Source organism: Nycticebus coucang, chromosome 2 (genome assembly GCF_027406575.1).
Source record: "Nycticebus coucang isolate mNycCou1 chromosome 2, mNycCou1.pri, whole genome shotgun sequence".
Lineage (NCBI taxonomy): Eukaryota > Metazoa > Chordata > Mammalia > Primates > Lorisidae > Nycticebus > Nycticebus coucang.
Window position 1 is genome coordinate 174,407,476 of NC_069781.1, and position 22,289 is coordinate 174,429,764.

The window sequence follows — 22,289 nt, forward strand, 5'->3', positions numbered from 1 at the left end:
ATCTTTTATAATTTAGGTTGTGAATCCTTTACTGAAAATACACTTTGCTACAAACGTAAAATTCATTTTTCATTTTGGGTGTGTTTTCTCTTATTTTCCATCTTGGCTCAAATTTAAAGATTTTGTATGACAATCTTATAATGTAGGAGAAAAATTAGAGGTCTAGGGAGTGACATTGGACAATGCATTCAGATAATGGGAGGAGCCATTTAAGGCTTTTTTAAAAAAACGAATTTAGACATAACTCCTGCTCTTTCAAGCAGGTAAACTGAATAGGGTGATGGGTATCTCTGGCCAGACAAAATAACGCACAACTCTCAAAAGATATAAGTCCTTTAACCAACGTGCCATTAACCTCAGCCCTTCTTGTGTCTTCTGTGTTCCACCAAAAATTATGACTTAACAGGGAAGATGAACAACTGAAATCCAATCATGTTACTTTGTTGTGAACTGCCTGAGAGAGCTGACTCACGTTTGAATTCACAATCATAATCCCTCAGGCCTTTCTTTAATTCAGTTTCGCCCCTGTTAATCCACATCTTCCTTAATCCTGTACATTCTCGTTCTTTCTGATTAATCTAAATACATTTTTAGAAAGAGTAATACAGGGACACGTGTCAGCGTGCTCACAATCTGTGCGTGCACAGCTAGCAGCTCCCCTCGCAGCTGGGCTGCTGGGCTGCTGACTGGGTTGTCCGTGACACGGCCACCAGTAGCAGTTGGCCCTGCTGTAGGAACACCAGCTTGTGGTCCTCTGGGGGAGGGAGGGAGTGGGCCAGGGGTGGGTAGAGATGGATCAGGAATGACCAGAGGAGCACAGGCTGCCCTCCCCCGAACACACGTGCACACCTGTCCCGAGTCCACACAGTCACTCTATGGGTACCCAAACCAAGGTAAGGACAATCTGGGGGAGTTGGACATGTGTAGAGATATGGTGGGAAGGTCAAGGGATCAGGTAGGTTAGACACACAGCACAGAGCATGGGTAGGGCCGGGGAGAGGTGGAGCCAGGACTGATAGAACAGAAAGGCACCCGATTCAGCCAAACAGCCCCCTCAGTCATGCTCTAAGGCAAGAAAGAAGTATCCAGCTGGTCTCTTAAGTCCTGGGGACTCAATCGTTCAGAACATAGCAGGCCAACAGAGAGATGGACCCCTGACAGACCCCTGGCTGACCATCCACACACGCCCACTCACCCTTGGCTGGGAAGAGCTTCAGGCAGACAGATATGACAGACCTACCCATGGCTGGTTAGACAACCCTCCGGCCAGTGAGCCATATTCCCATTGTCCCCCATTCTGCCTCCCACCTGTTTGCTCACCAGTGAGTAATACAGGGACATAAAAAAATAAGTAAGAAAATCTGAATGATAGAAAAATGTGTGTGATACGAAGTATAACTGGTGGTCCAGATCTCTCTTTCCTCAGGCTTTGTCTACCATAAACAGTGTTAGCATATTTGCATATCCTTCTAGAAATGGACCCAGATACACATACGCACGCTAGGGTGATTGTTCTTGTTTTTTCCTCATGCTATACATACTGATACTGCTTTTTTGTTTTTGCACATAGCATAATTAGCGTAAAGACCCAAGGGAAGGATATTATCATACATTTCCCTGTTCTTGTATTATTATCATATGCAACTCAGCAAACTGTGCCAGCTTTCAAGATCACTTTCACCAAAAACCAATTGTAAAAACATCATCCGTGTTTTCTCTGTATCCGAATGTTGATGAACACACCAATGAGAGCAAATGAGCCTGGAACGCTCCCCATCCCAGCAAATATTAGCTCTCAACTGATTACAAAACCACTTAATAGTATTGTTACCCTGCCCAAATTTTTTCATCTCATATCGACACATATTCGGGACTTTGTCAAATGTTTTGTTTTGTGTGCTCCACTGATGATTTGTCCTGAGAAACTGAGTATAATCTATTTGTGAATATTCTCAGCATATCAAAACCCCTCAAGCAGCGGTTCTCAACCTATGGGTCGTGATCCCTTTCTAACAATGAAAATACATCCTGCATATCAGATATTTACATTACAATTCATAACAGTAGCAAAATTACAGTTATGAAGTAGCAACGAAAATAATTTTGGGGGGTTCCTTATGTTGTGGGTCACCACAACATGAGGAAGTGTATTAAATGGTCATGGCATTAGGAGGCATTAGGAAGGTTAAGAACCACTGCTCTAAAGAGAGAACAAATTATTTAATTTTAATTAAGAATCAGTTCAGGGCGGCGCCTGTGGCTCAAGGAGTAGGGTGCTGGTCCCATATGCCGTAGGTGGCGGGTTCAAACCCAGCCCCAGCCAAAAACCACAAAAAAAAGAATCAGTTCAACCTGGATGGCTACGTATCCCTATACAGTTTTTTAACCAATTGCTATTTCTCCTTGGGGAACCACTGGAGGTTGCATTTACCTGGTGTCTCCATCTTATACCCTGATCACAAAGTGAAATAGGTTTAGCCTGGCCTGATGCTAGTGATGACGGTTCCTCTCATAAATACCCCCAAGCCAGCCATTTCATAATCTTTCCTAAATTTTTGTTATGGCTACTAAATTTTTGTTATGGCTATTATAAGTTCAAGTATCTTCAACATTGAAAGTGATGGAAAGTCGGCATAAGCTAAAAAGAGCCATTATTGGCTTATGAGGCTGAAAAGTTCAAGACAATTAACTTAGAGTGAGGATATCAACTTCCCCGATTTTGGTTCCTTGATCAGACAGGCTTTCCCTCCTGCAATTAGCAAGTTGACCCATAGGAGATCCAGGCACTCTGGGACGTAAGTCAGAAGCACCAGGCCCTGAATACAGGAAGAGCTATTTCCTTGGTTATCTTGAGTCTCTCTTACCCCCATTCCTTCAGGCTTATAACCTATATGGCTTATGTGTTCTCTTAAAATGCTTTGGACAGTAAGTCTTTACCTAATAGGAACATCAGGCACAGCAACACGGGTAATGATGAAGGCTAAAAACGACAGGCCATAGTAGCCGGATTGCCGTGGACCACGGACTTGGATCTCTCTCCAGTGGGCTTCCAAATTGCTTCCAGTTTAAAGGTACATCAGGACATCATGGATCTGTGTGTCTTAAAACAGGCCATTCCTAAGGATTAGAGCATCCCAGGGACTAGATGGTCTCCATCCGTCCGTCCAGCTGGGATGTTTCCTCTTCTCTTACACTAGAGCTGTAACTTTCCTGCATGAGGATTCATTGATACAGAACATAATGAACACATTCAATGGACCATGGTACTTTTTACTGCTACATAAAGTTTCCAGGGAGTATGTACCATTCCCCTCTGTCTACGCTGCTGCTTTTAATTCCTCCTGCAGGCATATTTCATGTGCTATTGTTGGCATTTGCATCTATGCTTCTCAGTAAGCAAATAACCCAGTAAAAACAATTGTATCAACTACCTCCTAAGCCCATGCTTTGTATATACCGTGAATATTGTATATACCGTGGCCATTGAACAATATTTCATCCAGGGATGACTTCATATGACATTGTTTTAAAGAAAGTACACTCAAGCAATTTTGAGGAAGAAGGGGATACACAATGAAGCCACACATGGTTTCAAAACTAAAAATAGAGCATCACAGGTGAGATGTGTGTTCATCCAATCATCAGGGAGACTTTAAGGTTTCACTTATGAAATTCAGAATTCAGAAAAGTTGTAATTTAATCGTGAATGTATTTGTAGTTATAGGTACATTCCCGTTTTTGTGAAGTGTTTGTATTTTTGAGTTTGGGCGGGGGTATTTCTGAAGCCAAACTTTTGCCCTCATATTGATAATGAACTTCCTCTCCAGTGGGCTTCCAAATTGCTTCCAGTTTAAAGGTACATCAGGACATCATGTAACAGGACATTTCTTCTAGGTGTATTTGAAGGGATGCCACCTGCAGAAAGTGCCCCTTGTCCACATAATGTTTACTTGCTTCATCATATTATAGACTATAAAAAGCACATAATGAACTATTGTAATTACATCTATAATGTCTAATTGTTCTAGGAACTGTTATTATTTGAGGCCTCATAGCATGGAGCTCTGGATGAAATCCAATATACGTTTTAAGTATATTTCACTTTCACTAACTTTCATCATTCACATCTCTTCCTTTGATTGAGTTTTTATGTCTCCACCAAAAGTAAGAGCTGTGTAACATCAAACATTTGGAAACTTCTGTTTTATAAAACTTTAAGATTTGGACTCATTTATACCTACGTTAATCCGTAATGCTATGATATTTTACAGTTTAGTGACTACAAGGTAAATATCACTAAGGAAGTAAATTGACATTCAGGGAAGTTACTTAACATTTATAGGTAGTAACATGGCGTATGAAATTCAAACCCACTTCATGATGTATGATTTGTTTGATATGTTGCTGGATTCTGTTTGTTAGAATCTTGTTGAATATTTTTGCATCTATATTCATTAGTGATATTGGTCTATAATTTTCTTTTCTTGTTGGATCTTTTCCTGGTTTGGGGATCAGGGTGATGTTTGCTTCATAGAATGTGTTGGGTAGTTTTCCTTCTTTTTCTACCTTTTGGAACAGGTTGAGTAGTATAGGTACTAATTCCTCTTTAAAGGTTTGGTAGAATTCTGACGTGAAACCATCCGGTCCCGGGCTTTTCTTTTTGGGGACATTTTGTATGGTTGATGATATTTCTGAACTTGATATGGGCCTGTTCAACATTTCCACTTGTTTTTGATTAAGTCTTGGAAGGTGACGTGTTTCCAAGTAACGGTCGATTTCCTTCAGATTTTCGTAGTTCTGAGAGTAAAGTTTCTTGTAATATTCATTAAGGATTTTTTGGATTTCTGACCAAGTCGGTTTTATCCCAGGGTCTCAAGGCTGGTTCAATATACGTAAATCTATAAATGTAATACAGCACATAAACAAATTAAAAAACAAAGACCATATGATTCAATCGATGCAGAAAAAGCTTTTGATAACATCCAACATCCATTCATGATTAGAACACTTAAGAAAATTGGTATAGAAGGGACATTTCTTAAATTGATAGAGGCCATCTACAGCAAACCCACAGCCAATATCATATTGAATGGAGTTAAATTGGAATCATTTCCACTTAGATCTGGAACCAGACAAGGCTGCCCATTGTCTCCATTGCTCTTTAACATTGTAATGGAAGTTTTAGCCACCACAATTAGGGAAGAAAAGGCGATCAAGGGTATCCACATAGGGTCAGAAGAGATCAAACTTTGGCTCTTCGCAGATGATATGATTGTATATCTGGAAAATACTAGGGACTCTACTACAAAACTCTTAGAAGTGATCAAGGAATACAGCAGTGTCTCCGGTTACAAAATCAACATTCATAAATCGGTAGCCTTTATATATACCAACAATAGTCAAGTTGAAAAAACAATTAAGGACTCTATCCCATTCACAATAGTGCCAAAGAAGATGAAATACTTGGGAGTTTATCTAACAAAGGACGTGAAAGATCTATATAAGGAGAACTATGAAACTCTAAGAAAAGAGATAGCCGAGAATGTTAACAAATGGAAAAATATACCATGCTCATGGTTGGGAAGAATCAACATTGTTAAAATGTCCATACTACCCAAAGCAATATATAATTTCAACGCAATACCCATTAAAGCTCCACTGTCACACTTTAAAGATCTTGAAAAAATAATTCTTCGTTTTATATGGAATCAGAAAAAACCTCGAATAGCCAAGACATTACTCAAAAATAAAAACAAAGCAGGAGGAATCACGCTACCAGACCTCAGACTATACTACAAATCGATAGTGATCAAAACAGCATGGTACTGGCACAAAAACAGAGAAGTAGATGTCTGGAACAGAATAGAGAACCAAGAGATGAATCCAGCTACTTACTGTTATTTAATCTTTGACAAGCCAATTAAAAACATTCAGTGGGGAAAAGATTCCCTATTTAACAAATGGTGCTGGGTGAACTGGCTGGCAACCTGTAGAAGACTGAAACTGGACCCACACCTCTCACCATTAACCAAGATAGACTCTCACTGGATTAAAGATTTAAACCTAAGACATGAAACTATAAAAATACTAGAAGAGAGTGTAGGGAAAACCCTTGAAGAAATTGGGTTGGGCAAGTTTTTTATGAGAAGGACCCCCCAGGCAATTGAAGCAGCTTCAAAAATACACTATTGGGACTTGATCTAAAACTAAAAAGCTTCTGCACAGCCAAGAACACAGTAAGTAAAGCAAGCAAACAGCCCTCAGAATGGAAGAAGATATTTGCAGGTTATGTCTCCGACAAAGGTTTAATAACCAGAATCCACAGAGAACTCAAACGCATTAGCAAGAAAAGAACAAGGGATCCCATCGCAGGCTGGGCAAGGGACTTGAAGAGAAACTTCTCTGAAGAAGACAGGCGCATGGCCTTCAGACATATGAAAAAATGCTCATCATCTTTAATCATCAAAGAAATGCAAATCAAAACTACTTTGAGATATCATCTAACTCCAGTGAGACTAGCCTATATCACAAAATCCCAAGACCAGAGATGTTGGCGTGGATGTGGAGAAAAGGGAACACTTTTGCACTGCTGGTGGGAATGCAAATTAATACATTCCTTTTGGAAAGAGATATGGAGAACACTTAGAGATCTAAAAATAGATCTGCCATTCAATCCTGCAATCCCCTTACTGGGCATATACCCAGAAGACCAAAAATCACACCATAACAAAGATATTTGTATCAGAATATTTATTGCAGCCCTATTCATAATTGCTAAGTCATGGAAAGAGCCCAAGTGCCCATCGATCCACGAATGGATCAATAAATTGTGGTATATGTACACCATGGAATATTATGCAGCCTTAAAGAAAGATGGAGACTTTACCTCTTTCATGTTTACATGGATGGAGCTGGAACATATTCTTCTTAGTAAAGTGTCTCAAGAATGGAAGAAAAAGTACCCAATGTACTCACCCTTATTACGAAACTAATGTAGGACCTTCACATGAAAGGTATATCCCAGTTATAACCTAAGAATAGGGAGAAAGGGGAAAGGAAGGGGAGGGAGGGGGAAGGAGGGGGATTAATGGGATTACACCTGCGGTGCATCTTACAAGGGTATATGTGAATCCTAGTAAATGTGGAATGTAAAGGTCTTAGCAAAATAACTAAGAAAATGCTGCAAAAGCTATGTTAACTAATGTGATGAAAATGTGTCAAACGATCTATGAACCAAGTGTATGGTGCCCCACGATCATACTGATGTACACAGCTATGGTTTAATAAAAAAAAAAAAAAAAACCCACTTCAGACAACCTTTTTTTAAATTTTTTTAATGAGGTAAAAAGTAAGACATGCTGTGCGCTTTTACCTTCACCAAAAAGCAATACCAGAATACTCAGGAATGTTTTACCTTTGGTTCTGTCAGTAATAATACTAGTGAACAAATATGATTGGCCAAATGAGGCATGTGCCCACCCAAGACCAAGTGTCAATCACTGTTGCTATGTGCACATGGCATTTCTATTGGCTGGACTGATGTCAATCATATACTCAACTTGTACAATTGGGCAGAAAACTCTGGTGTTCTATGGAATGGGTGGGATAGGTGAAGGAGTTCCCCCTAAAAGGAAGGCTGATCTTATTAGCAGATAAAGGTGCTACCTTAAATAAACATCAAACGCACAAACACATCCACATCCACTTATAAATAAAACTTCAGATTATTTTAACATGCCTCCCACTGAGAAGTGGGTCTAAATCCCCCTGAATGGAATCTGGTTGAGGGCTCTGTGTGACCAATAGAATATGGTACAAATACTGCTGTCCGGTTTCCACTGAAAAGAATTAAGAAACTGGCAGCTATTCTATCTCTGGGCTCACTCCTGGAACCCAACCACAATACTGCATGAAAGTGGGTGGAGAAACCTAGGCAGAGAGGAGACAAGGTCCCAGGCCCCGTCCCCACCTGAGCTGTGAGCCATGTGAGTGTAAGAATTCTGAACCTGGGCGGCACCTGTGGCTCAGTGGGTAGGGCGCCGGCCCCATGTACCGAGGGTGGTGGGTTCAAGCCCGGCCCCGGCCAAACTGCAACAACAACAAAAAAATAGCCGGCCGTTGTGGCGGGTGCCTGTAGTCCCAGCTGCTTGGGAGGCTGAGGCAAGAGAATCGCTTAGGCCCAGGATTTGGAGGTTGCTGTGAGCTGTGTGAGGCCACCGCACTGTACCAAGGGCCATAAAAGTGAGACTCTGTCTCTACAAAAAAAAAAAAAAAAAGAATTCTGAACCTACCTTCCAGCCCCAAGTCAAGTTGTCTTCACTGGTGGTGTAAGAAGCAGAAAGAAGCCTTCCTTGCTGAGCCCCACCCAAATCGTATGTTTTTGAGCTGATTATTATGGTTGTTTTAAGTCATTAAGTATCCAGGGCATCTGTTACATAACAATAGATAACTAGAATAGCCAGAATCACGAAAGTTTTGCTCTTTCCTTGGCACTGAACACACTAAAGTTGGCTCAGTACCTTTTTTCATAGACCCAGTACTATGCCAGGTGCATTGTGGTTGTGCTATAAATATTCATGAAATAATTGAATTATGCATTCATCACTTTGTAAATGGATAAATAGCACAGAGAGTTTAAGAGACTTTCAGAAGTAGGTCTCAGGCTAAGCTGAAAAGAAAAGATTTTCATATCTAAGTTGAATGCATTATCTGTCAGGACACTCAGCATAGTCTCTTTACATTAAGCAAAATCTAACTCTTCTACTTCTCATGGAATAAGGTGACAGGTGGTGAATACTTCCTGAGCTTTAAAAATAAGCGTGCTATAATGCCTGAAAAGATAGGGTATGAGCTATTAGCAGGAATTAACTGTGGAGAGTGGTCCTTGGTGTTCAAGGAAACAAGCTGATTTCTACCTTCTGTACCACCTTTCTTTCTTACAATGAATGTACATTAATTTGATACTTCCAAATGATGTTAAATTAAGTCTAGTAAGGAAATTCACCCATATGTGAGCTGCAAGAGTCTCGATTCCAGGATTATGAGGGTTTTATGCTGACATTTATTACCTACATCATACACTGAGAGTGCAAATGTATTCCCCTGAAGTTGCTGCAGAATTTAATTTCAAATTCTTGTCTGTTAAGATCCCAAATTATGTGCAATAGAAAAAATTCTTTGTATGTTATCTAGACGTGTCATGCAAAACCAACTGTCAGGGCCCACCTCAGATTCATGCCCAGAGGAAGGAGAATTATACAATTGAATGCCCACTCCCACCTGCACCAGGAGACCATTACTGTAAAGCTCTGCTGTAGAACACAGCACCCAGGAGGAATCTTGCACATCACTCACTGCTCAGCCTTTGCACTCTTGAAGGCTTTGTCTTGCTATGGCAGCATTTAGAGAAAAATGGCTGAAAACATGTCCTTGCTCAGTGCTTGGTGGTTAAGTGGAAAGATGGCAAAGAGCCCATATGCATCCACCCATGAGGCTGAAGCGCTGCTGAGGGATACTAAATCTTCAACACTTTCAGAACTTTGCTATGTACTTGAAAGCTCGAAAACTAGGTAATATGCTACTTCAGATTCTCTTAAGTCATGACCGAAATGTTCTCTGGGCTCAACATTGTAAGATCCTGACACTTTTCTTCCTGATTTTCTATCTCTATCAATGGATTTGAGCTAATTTTCAGCCCAAAATACAAGTTACCAAGACCAAGCATTTTATTCCGTCTTGTCTTTATCCAACCCATAGCTAATAAGCTAAATAATACATTCAACAAGCATTCTACTGAGCAGTCAAGAAATATGAAGTTAGAAGATAAAGAATGGATAGTTCTTACCCTCAACTAATGTCCAAGGAGATGGTTTTCTATCTTTCCTGAACCAGCTATCATCCCTGCCTCCTATTTTCTTCTTCTCTTCTTCTTCTTTTTATTTTTTGGAAAAGGAAATTTATTTCAGGTTAATGTGAGGGGGCAAAGAACAAGGTCAAATATTTAATTTTGTTAGAGTCCCTCTTGTGGTTATGTCCCACACACAAAAGGTGTGCCAAACACCCCCACCCTGTGCCCTTTCAGAAAGAGCACCCCAACCTCATCCCCCTCCCTCATTATTTATTCCCCTAGTTGAATTGAAATGAGTTTTTCTGCTATGTGGTCATGCATCAGATTATCCACTGGCTTCATATTAGTATTGATTACATTGGATACTTGCTTTTCCATTCTTGTGATACTTTACTAAGAAGAATGTGTTTCCACGTCACCCAGGATATTCCAAAAGATGTGAAGTCACCATCTTTTTCATGGCTGAGTAGTATTCCCTGGTGTGCACATACCACAACTTGTTAATCCATTCCTGAGTAGATGGGCATTTAGGTTGTTTCCATGTCTTGGCGATTGTAAATTGAGCTGCGATAAACAATCTAGTGCAAATGTCCTTAGGTCAAAATGATTTTTTTTTTCTTCTGAGTAGATACCCAGTAAGGGGATTTGCAGGGTCAAATGGGAGATCTAATTTGAGATCTTTGAGGATTCTCCTTGCTTCTTTGCCAGATAGCAATACACCAGTCTACAGGAGATGAATTACGATTGGCTTATGCTACTCGTGTGGCTTCCATACCCTTTCCCAGATACACATTTTCTAGACTCCCCTGCAGTTGAAGGTCATCATGTGATCCTGTCTTGGCCAACAGACATAAGGAGAAGTCAGTTGGGAAGTAAGATGCTGTCTAATTCTGACCCTTACTCCCTGTCAGGAATACAGCTGTATGAGTAGCTTTGTAGCCATCTTGTGGCCTAAATCAGCAAACATTGAAGCAGGAAAGCCCCTTACAAAATAGGGTGGAGAGAACCACGGGCCCCAACGATGCCACTGACCCATTAAAGAACCCTGTTAACAGTGGCCTCCCATCTTCTTGTTTTATTTTGTGTTTTAAATCCCTACAATTTGGATTCCTGTGATTTCAATCCATTACATCCTAAAAAGCTGAAAACACTGCCCTAATGATTTATTTCTGAGCAAATTTAGGCAAAGTTTTTTTATTCATACAACATGTTAACAGTGATACTTCATTATTTTGTGGTAAATGTTGAAATTATCGAGCATTCCCAGTATGTATTTATTTTTCTGTCTGCAAGGAAAAGAAAATACCTTAGGTTTCTCCTGCCTTCATGATTCTTTTTCTTTGGCTTTTCACAGTTTTGCTATGATGTGTCTCAGCATGGATCTCTGAGATGATCTTCTCTGGAGTTTATTAAGGTACTTGGATTTGCAAATTTATATTTTTATCAAATTTGGAGGATTTTTCACCATGGTTTCTTTAAATTTTCTCTTACCTATTTCTCTCTTCTCTTTCTGGATTCCCATTATACATATTTTGGTACTACTGATAACTGACGCACAGTCTTTGAGTCTCTGTTTTTAATACTCATTCTTTTCTTTTTTTTTCCTTTAGTTTATTGGACTGGATAATTTCGTTGAACCAATTTTCATGTTCACTGATTCTTCTGGCTGCTGAAATCAACTATTGAGTAAGTAGTAAATTTTTCATTTCAATTCCTATACTTTTCAACTCTACAGTTTCTATTTGTTTGCATTCTATGATTTCTTGATCTTTATTTATACTCTCTATTTGTTGAGGCGTCATTCTCATATTTCCCCTTAGCTATTCAGTTATATGATCATGTTTATAATTATTGATTTAAAATCTTTGTCCAGTATATTCAACATAGGAACTTCCTCTGAAATATTCCTTTCCTTTTCCCCCTTTTTATATAGGCCATACTTTAATGTATTTTTATATATTCATAAATTTTTTATTGAAAACCATACTTTTTATATAATATAGGTTAATTCTGAAAATCAAACTTCCCTCTTTCCCAGAGTTTGTTGATGTGGCTACTTGCTTTTTTATTTTCCAGAATAGTTCTGTGCATTCTATGTTCTTTGTCATATGTGGTCCCTGAAGTGACTGTCCAGTTAGCATCCTGGTCAGCTAATAATTGGGCAGAAATTTCTTTAAATCACTTGAAACCTTTAAGTTCCATTGTTTTTTATTTATTATGGCAAAATCAGAAAGTCTAATATAGGTTTTCACGTTTGGAGTAGATTTATTTTTTAAAAGACTGTAATACATCCTGAAAAATTACATTTTGAAGAGTTTTTAACATAAGGTGAAAAGACAAGTTGAAAAACTCTATAAACCTGATGTCAACATTATAAAATGTACAAGCACATAAAAACACTAGAAGAAAAACAGTTATTAATAGTCATCATGTCTGGTCAATGAAAATGTGTGGCTTTTCTTTTTTGTATTTTCTATTTTCCAAAATTACTATTATTAAAATTGATCGATTGCTTTACTTTCCTAATCTGAAAAGTATGTATTTACTAAAATTTGAAGATTTTACCCCTTTTCTTCCCACAATTGCCACTTTCATTGAATCCTCCATAACTTCATGTCTAACCTCCTCCAAGAAGACCAAACAGGCTTCCCTTGTAAGTCATGCTCTTACGCTCTTTTCCAAACTATTTATACAATCAAATCTTTTTATACATACATGCTTTTGTTTTTAATATAAGCCATTTAGCTTATACAAAAGTGCCTGTTTACTATAAGTCATAAAATGTGTTTCTATTTATATAAATTATGCGGTGGATAAGTAATGTAAAAGTAATTTGGAAAATATAGTACCTGACTTGTGACATCATTTTTCATTTTCCAAAGAAAAAGTGAGCCCCTTCCTTTTTATTTTGAATCATTTGCATATACTGCCCTCAATCTGGGTCACAAAATGATAATATTATTGCAGGTAGCATGATTAATTCTTTGATTTGTAAATCATTTTAATCAAATAGGCAATGTCAAAGGAGTTGAACCTTCAAATTTAGAGCATTAAAAAATGAAATAGATCTTTTTAATCTTGACAAAATATGCTAGATTTAGAAAGCATCTTATCATATTGTAAATAGTTTTTAAAAATCCTGGCCCCTTCCACCAACTAGCCCTCTTCAGTTGTGATAAATAGAAGCTAACAACTTGAAAATATTCAGCTTACAAATTCTCGATAGATGCTCCAAGTATCTTTATTCATCAACCCAAGGCAGAAGTATAAATAGAAAATTAGTATAAAGTAACTCACCCTGTGATGGACCCACATTTGCCTTCGAATGCCATTCCCACTAGTTTCCCAGGTCTCCAAATCTGGGTTCATGTCAGGCTTTCAAACACCTGATAATGTGGTCTCCAGCCTAGACACTGTAGGCAAGGATTTTACCTTTCCCAACTTCAGTTTCCTTACTGGTTCAACTGAGATAATAGTCTGTGCCCCCAAAAGTCATGGTTATCAAGTGAGATCATGAATGTGAAGTGGCCAGCACTGCCTGACATAAAAATATATCAAAATGTGAAATTCACAATAGATACTCAAAAAACAAGATTTTTTTTTTTTCTGGCATTTATTTTTATCGCTCAAGGTTTTTAGGAGAGTTCCACAAAATGATATGATTCTATAGGTAGAATTTCTGTCTCTGATCCCTGAACCATCTCCCTCCTTAGACTGCCTCATATCCCTGAACCATCTCCCTCCTTAGACTGCTCTTTCCCCCTAATTTCCTTGAACAAGAATCTGCTACAAGGCAATTCCAGCAATCAGTTGTGGTGCCCAATTTAAGAGAAAGAATATAAAATGACAGATACAGAATTATGTAGAGATGTGTGTATTTGCTTAGAATGAGAAATCATAAAAATTATCTATAAAAGCTATAATATACCGTTATTACAACATCTAAACACACATCTTTTTATTAATTAGGTTCCTAACATACCTCCAGAAAATATTTTTCTGTTTTTTTTTTTTTTTTTTGGTAAACCTATATACTCTTTGATTGCTTTCTGAAGCAATGGTTTTCCACTTTCCCTAGAAAGAACAGAATGGTAATTTCTATTTTCTACTAGCAGTTTGATTGAATTGCAGGGTTTTTTTCGAGTTTGATGGTTGGTGTTCATAAAACACATGAGTTCAGGCACAGATGTACCTCCTGCTTGCAGTTTACTGCAGAAGTATGCCTTACACACATATAAATTCTGATAAATTCAAATTCACAATTTTCATCAAAAATGCATACAAAAGTGCATTTATAATTTCCTGTGCTACATTATATCCTTGCAGGAAAAAAATGTGAGAGACTAGGTAAATACACCCACGGATAAACACCTGACTGATTACTGAGCTGGGGTTTCATTCTCGAAAGCTGACGTTTGTCATTAGTCACGTTCTTACCTACTCCCCTATATTATGGCTTCTGATCTCATATCTGCACCTCTGATCTCTTCACTGTGAAGGCAAAGAAGACAAGATGGAATATACCGAACGTGTGCTCTGTGTCAGCCTCTTCTGCATGACATTCCTCTTATCTCATTTATTCTTCAAAGAAACTCCATCATGTGTCATTTTCCCCAATTTTCAAATGAGAAACCTGAGATGGAGAAGTTCAAAGTTACAACACGGAGAAGGTCAACAGTATAGTTCCCAAGTCTGTATTCTTTCCACTATATACATACTGCAAAAATGTAAGAGAAAAATGTGGAGTGTCTGGGATGAAGCTGTGAAATTAGACGTCACACTATTTTATTGTATTTATTCCACAAATACTTCTGTTAGTTTCCTGGTTTTTCTTGGATTGCAAATGGATCCAGGAAAGCTCTTCACATGTTCTTGCTGAAGGTGGGCCCGGTGCAGACCTAGGGAAGCTAATAGGTACTTGACTAGCCCATGTTGATGAGGAAGGAAAAGTCTTTTAGTATTTATAGCATTCATGTATTTTTGCTTCATCCCTACAAATTTTTCCTTGTTTTTGTCAATGCCACATGCAAAAAATCATTTCCAAATCCCTCAAAATTATTTGGCCACTTTTTATCTCTAACGACCCTAGTAGAATCATCTGTCCATAATATACTAGCATAACCAAGTAACTCCTCATGGTTGCCTTTTTGGTTTTGCGGGGTTTGGGGGTTTTGATACAATTTATTATGGCAGGAAAAAGGATTGCCTTCTCATTTTAGATTTTTATTTTTTTAAGGCAGAGCCTTGCTTTGTCATCTTTGGTAGAATACCTTAGTCATAGCTCACAGCAACCTCAAACTCCTGGGGCTCAAGAGATCCTTTTGTCTCAGCCTCCTGAGTAGCTGGGGAGTACCACGATGCCCAGCTAATTTTTTTATTTTTAGTAGAGAACTGGGTCTCCCTCTTGCTCAAATGGGTCTCAAACTCCTGAGCTCAAGAAATCTACCCTCCTCGGCCTCTCCAAGTGCTAAGTAGAATTTTTTTTATTGTGTTAAAATAAACATAGCATACAAGTTACCATTTTAATCATTCATAAGTATACATTTCAGTGTCATTAAGTACATTCATATTGTTGTGTAAACATCATCATCCATCTCCAGAATTTGTTTATCTTCTCAAATGGAAACTTGGTCCCTATTAAACAATAACTCCCCATTCCTCCCTCCTTTCAACCCTTGGCAACCACCATTTTTTTTTGTGTCTATGAGCGTGGCTACTCTAAGTATCTCATTTGTCCTCTTAGACCTGGCTTATTTTGCTTAGCAAGAAATGCTAAGTGATCAAGTTTCGTGTATGTTGTAGCATGCAGTAGAACTGTATTCCAACATTCCATTGTATGTAGACATTACATTTTGTCTGTCCATTCAGTATAGATGAACATGTGAGTTGTTGTGACCTTTCAGCAGTTGTGAATAGTGCTGTTCTGAACATTGGTGTACAAGTATCTGTCCTATAGTTTTTAAGATGAGGAATTTTGTACTATAAACACTGCTTGTTTGAAAATCAGCAGGGTGATCCTGGAGGTTTCACCCCTTATTAGCCAGGCCTGACTGAAGGGGAGAAAACTCTAAGGTTCTGCTATGGTCACTGTTTGCCAAGGTAGGTCTTCCTGGAAAAAAGGCTGTGGTCAGCATTGCTCAGGGTTATCCACCGCTGTTGTCATGGTCCAGCCAAAGGGACAAGAGTTGTGAAATCTGCAATTTCCTATCACATGTCATGGTGCACGGAAGTGCACACTCAGCTTCATTGCAGTCTGGAGTCTTCCATTCACCAGTGAGAGAAAGAGAGCCTAGCTCCTCCAGCTTTGGTGAAGAGCTGTTCCAGGGCCACTGTGCCAAGTAAGATCAGAGGTCTTGTACATTTAGGAGTCAATGAGATATTTTGAAAACACCTGGAATCAACTGGTCACAATGTCCCTTTAATTTATTTGTTTGTTTTTAATTTTTTTGGAGATGAGGTCTCAGTCTATAACCCAGGCTAGAATACAATGATCTTATCATATCTCACTGCAACCTCAAACTCCTAGGCTAAGAGATCTTCTTGCCTTCTCCTTCTGAGTAGCTGGAGCTATAGGCCTGCCTGACCATATTAGGCTAATTTTTTATGAAATTTTTTGTGATGACAAAGTCTTGCTCACTATATTGCCTAGGCTGGTCTTGAACTCCTGGCCACAAATGTTCTTTCTGCCTCAGCCTCCCTGGCATCACAGGTGTAAGCCACTCTAATCCACAGTGTCCTTTTAAATTAAAATAAGTGTATTCTTTTTTTTGCCTTACTATTAAAGGGGATGCTTTTTGTTGTTCCTGGTACCCAAATGGGTATAAACTATAAAGGGAACCCCTTTATATACTTCTTAATGACAAAGTCTTCTCACCCAGTTCCTCAAGGGCCAAAATTAGGGATCCTTATAGACATTCTGACAACATGAAGTCACCCCATAATTTAGTGCATTTTCAGATTTAATTCCTGTATGGTATATTTAGATTTGAGAGGGAAGGGGAAGCATTCATGTAAGCTAATTAATGCTACTGGTGTTACTATACATATATTGCCTATATCAGTTTTCTAAGTGCTTTTATATAGATTATTTTGTTTGAAATCTTGTATGAGGTAAAATGAGGTAAAATAAAAGAGGTAGAAAAAGAGGTAAAACATTTATGTGTATTACTACCCTAAATCCTTTCCTTCTTTCCATAAACATTAATTGAGGTCCTGTTCATGTGTGTAGGAGCTGCATTCTAAAAGAGGTGAAAGAGAGGAGGTTGTTTGTGGGCCCTCCGGTAGCTCCTTATTGACAAGGGATGCTGTAAAGTGAGTGGGAACCAGAGCAGAAATGGGTTAGGGATAGTGGGAATACTGGATATGGGGAAGGGTTCAGCCAGCTGTGCTTTGGGTCAGAAGACCCACAGAAGATGCTGTGGATGAAGAAACAGTTGAAGTGAAGCTCGATCTTGAGAATGAGCATTTATCTGCCCACTAAGTGTGTGTGTGGAGGTATTCCTAGGCGCAGGACTGTTTCAACTGGTCACTGTCTTTATTCCTCATATTCTTCATGGTATACCCAATCCTAGCCCTGGGCCTTATCCAAGAAGACTTGCTTAACTGAATTTAGGCCATTGTCCATTTCTGTAAAGAGTGATCTATGGCACTCTTTTTTTTTTTTTTTTTTTTTTTTTTTTGTGGTTTTTGGCCGGGGCTAGGTTTGAACCCGCTACCTCCGGCATATGGGACCAGCGCCCTACTCCTTGAGCCACAGGCGCCGCCTAATCTATGGCACTTTCAATCTTCACTGTTCGTAATAATCATCTGGAGTATTTAAAAAAGATCTCTGCCTATACACCAATAAGAGATCCAGTAGTATTGTTGGGTCCAAATACCAATACCTTGCATAACCCCTTAAGTGATTGCTATGGACTGAATGTTTATATCCCCCAAGTTCATTCTGAAGCCTAAATTCCCAATGCGATGGTATTTGGAGGTATGGGGCTTTGGGAAAGTGATCCTTTCATAAGAGTAGTGTCAAGAATGAGATTAGTTGCCCTTACAAGAAGAGATATGAGACATAAGAGTTCACTTGGCTCTGTGAGGAGGCAGCAAGAAGGTGGCCATCCACAAACCAGGAAAAGAGCCCTCACCAGGAACTGAATCTCTTAGCACCTTGATCTTGGACTTCCCAGCCTCTAGTATTATGAAAAAAGTAAATTTCATACCATAGACTAGGTGGTTTAAACTGTGCTGACTAATGTACAAACAGGTTTTAAAATCTCTGCCCTATGCTAGAGTCTAGTGGCTCAGAAAAAAGCAATGTGGAAGAAGTCAGGTATACAGGCAATATGACCCAAAAAAGCTACTTTCAGCATTATTCTCCTTATCTATGAAATAAAGATAATAATTATTCCTGCTTTATAGGATTGTTGCAATGGTTAAATGGATTTAACGAGATGCAGCACACTGCTTAGAAAATTCTTTGACGTGATGACACAGAATTTTAAATTATGATAACTTATCTTTTAGGAATATTAGGTATTGACTAAGGGATGAATATTAGCCATTGATTCAGGGATAAGTAATTTCCTGTTGTTTAGCAATACAAATAGTGTTAAACAGAATAAAGAATAGAGAAGATAAAGAAATCTGATCATCTTAGAAACAGTGTTTCTCCAGTAGAAATTTTTCTCACAACTACTTTCTCTGACACCATGGTTCAATGATTTGGTGTAAGCCTCTGAAATATCACTTGACCTTGGTTAGTCCATCGGCTAAGAAAAAGCAGCTGTTGCTTTCTAAAGTCTTCAGAAACAATAATCAAATTATTCTTCAGCTCCTTGAGTTTTACAAAATTCTCTACCTTTATCAGAAATGAGAAAGATATTACTGAAAAAGGAAATTATTCTTTCTGAACTACTTTTAAAATGAAGTCTATGCTCTTCTTTCAAAATTTACAACCCCCTGGGCGGCGCCTGTGGCTCAAAGGAGTAGGGCACCGGCCCCATATGCCGGAGGTGGCAGGTTCAAACCCAGCCCTGGCCAAAAACTGCAAAAAAAAAATTACAAACCCCTCTATGCTATTCAAAGTGTGGTCTAGGATCCTCCCACCCCCAAACATGCTGGATGTAATATGCCTTTTGATAGGATCCTCAGGTGACATCCTCACATTTGGGGACACGTTGGCAGCTCTGGGATTGAAGACGGAAGTGATTTCTTTTCCTGAAACATGTAATTATAATGTATAAATTCTGGAACTGTCACTGTGTAGTCTTTTTCCCAGGGAATTCAGTTTATTTTTTCATTGTGGTGAAATATTTTCTGACAAAGCCCTGATGAAGTCTCTCTGCAGCTCCATACTGATCCTGAGAGCTTCATTCATTGCTCTCTCCTCTGAGAAGGAACCCCTGAGCCTTCTTGCTGAAAGTCCTCACCTAAAAATACATGGCTAGGCAAGAAGAAATAAAGCTACCATTTCAAAACAGGTGCAATGCTTATCAACAGCATATCTATTCTGTTCTGTGAATTACATTTTTTTTTCATGATCTGAAATAATGTATCTGGTTACAGTCCAGTGGAAAAACATCACAGCACACAGAGTGTTTTCTTGTCCTCCTATGTGGTTTCCTTTGGCAGGGTATTGACCTGCCCAGAATCCATCCTTAGAAGAATAAGAGTCTCACATATTAGGACATATCCCTCAATTCCATAACCAAGGAAGTATAGACAAAAGAGATCTTTTGAAAGAGTGCAACTTCCAATAGCTACTTCCAATCCATTAAGTTGACAACAATACAAATACTGTTAAGAGTAATATAAGGTAAAGAAGCTTGACTTCATAGAGACAGCTGCTCTCTGAAGGCAAGGCTATCAGAACTACCCACCACCATGACCGAATGTCTCTGTGTATGCCTCTTTGAAGTGTAACTTCAGGTCTTCAGGTTAGCAAATTCTAACCAAGCTTTATTAAGGTATAATTTCTATACTATAAAACTGACCCTTTTCTAAGGCAACCCCTGTGAGGTGGAGCCTCTAGGTTTCTGGGAATGCTGCAGAGAGAAGTGAAATACTCAGTGTAAAACAATCGTACTACCAAGGGTGGGGGTGGGGGGAGGGAGACACTGTTGAGAGTATAACAGTGAAGCTCTGTCCAGGTTCCAACAAGTATTTGTTGGTATTCAAACAAAGAAGTGTATAGAAAATGTTACAGGGAAAAAGTTATAAAACATGTGAAACCAAGTAGCAGGCTGTGCAAATGTGACTGTTTCCTGTGTGGATGTGTCTAGTGTGGGAAACAGGTGCCTGGACACTTGCTGCTTACTGGTCTGAGCGGCATCTGCCTTAGCTATTTCTGCCCAGCTAAGTGATTACTTAGTTGTGCCTGTGGTTTTGCAGCCAGTGCATATGCCCCTTACTCATTCCTGGGCGTGTGACTGCAACTTTGTTACAGTCCCATGCCTGGCTCTGGGTCAGTAACCTTTGCCACTGCCCTGGACATCCTGTTCCCTATGCCTATCTTGAGATGCCTTTGCTATGCGTTTCCCACACATACACTTGACAGCTCGTTGTATGTTGTTACTTTATCCCAGTCACATAGCAAGCAAATAGGTACAAGGTGAAGCATGATGAGAATTTGTAGTGATTACATATTTCTTCACAATCAGTGATTAACATTAAGAGAAACAGCAAATATCATCTTATGAAGGACAACTGGGATTCGCCCTCCCACACTTTTCAGTATATAGTTTGATGCGCTTTAGTAAATTTGTATGGTTGTGTGCAAATTTATAGAGTGTATCTATCACCCCAAAAAGTTTCCCGTGGCCATTTTTAATCAATGCCTAGCAACGACTGTTCTGTTTCATATCTCTATAGAGTTTTGCCTTTTCTAGAAATTTCACATGAATGGAAGCAGGCAGTGTGTAATCTTCTGTGTCTGCCTTCACTAAGCATAATGTTGTGGAAATCTGTCCTCTGTTGCATTCATCAGTATTTTTTGGCTTTTGATTAGTGAGTGGGACTGTATTATATGCCTACCCTACATTTTTTTCATTCATTCATCAACCAATGGGATGTTTGGCTAGTTTACAGTTCATAGCTATTATTTTTATTTTTATTTTTTTGGCCGGGGCTGGGTTTGAACCCGCCACCTCTGGCATATGGGACCGGCGCCCTACTCCTTGAGCCACAGGTGCCGCCCAGTTCATAGCTATTATTAATTGAGGCTGGTATAATTCACAGCAGACAAGGTATTACTGTGCAAAGTATTCTATCCTTTGGGTAGAATGTAAGCAGATTTCCAACCTTTTTTTCTCTGCCACACATTGGAAGAATTGTTTTGGGCCACATATTAAATAATCAAATACTAAGGAAAGGTGATTAGCAAAAATAAAAAATAAAAGGCCCATGCATGCTTTTCATGATATCTGACACCACAGATAAGCAAAAAAGGGTCCTTACAAAATTAGCATGTGGCCTGCGGGCCACAGGTTGAACACCCCTGATCTGAGGCACAAAATTTTTTAAAAAGTAGGAATAGAAAGAAATTACTTGAACATAATAAAAAAATCCCATAACTAACTTCATACTCAGACGAGAATGTCCACTCTCACCCCTTCTACTCAACATAGTGTTGGAAGTTCTAGCCAGAGCAATTAAGCAAGAAAAAGAAATAAAGGGCATCCAAATAGGAAAGGAAGGAGTGAAATTATCTCTCTCTGCAGATGACATGACCTTACATATAGAACACCCTAGTTACTTCACAACAAAACTAGAACTAGTAACCAAGTTTAGTAAAGTTGCAGAATATAGAATCAACATGCAAAAATCAGTTGCATTTCTACACACGAAGAACTATCCAAGAAAGAAATTAAGAAAACAATCCCATTTACCATGGCATAAAAAACACCACCAAAATATATTAGGAATACACTTAACCCAAGGAGGTGAAAGACTTACACAGTTAAAACTACAGTGTTTTAGTAGCAGATTTGTTTTAAAATAGAGTAGAAAGTGTAACCAGAGAAGTGCTTTCTATTTCAGGATAATCATTCTAAGATCAGAGGGTACAGGGTTCCCTCATTCAAGGCTGGACAGGAGAACCCACTTTTCTTAGGCCTGGACAATTTCATTAAGGGAACGCGCTGATCTTTTGCCCTGAGCTGGAGGGATGGCATTCATTTATTTGTCAATAACACTCATTAACATTGAAAATGTGTTTCTATCTAGCAATCCTGGCCAAATGTAATTCTTAAGACCTTGCATCCCTAGACAAAGGACCCACAGGGAGACTTCCGACTTGGGTCTGCCAGATGCTCTCGTGCTTTTTAGTCCTTCTGCCCAGAAGCTCTGGTGTTTTTTTACTCCTTCCGTATTCCTTTCTGTCTATTAAATCCCGTCTTACCACTGATCTGTGGTTCATGGGTTCATTGTTCAAATCTCTGAGACCAAAGACCTA

The 22,289-nt window shown here is 39.0% G+C and overlaps 1 long non-coding RNA gene across 1 annotated transcript in view; it reads left to right on the forward strand.

Annotated features, from left to right (window-relative positions):
• Window positions 1-11,532, forward strand: part of LOC128572272 (uncharacterized) — a 35,331-nt gene extending 23,799 nt beyond the window's left edge. The window contains exon 3 of the long non-coding RNA XR_008376156.1: window positions 11,458-11,532. This is a non-coding gene — a long non-coding RNA (uncharacterized LOC128572272). The remainder of the gene's footprint in view (window positions 1-11,457) is intronic.
• The last annotated feature ends 10,757 nt before the right edge of the window (window positions 11,533-22,289 follow it).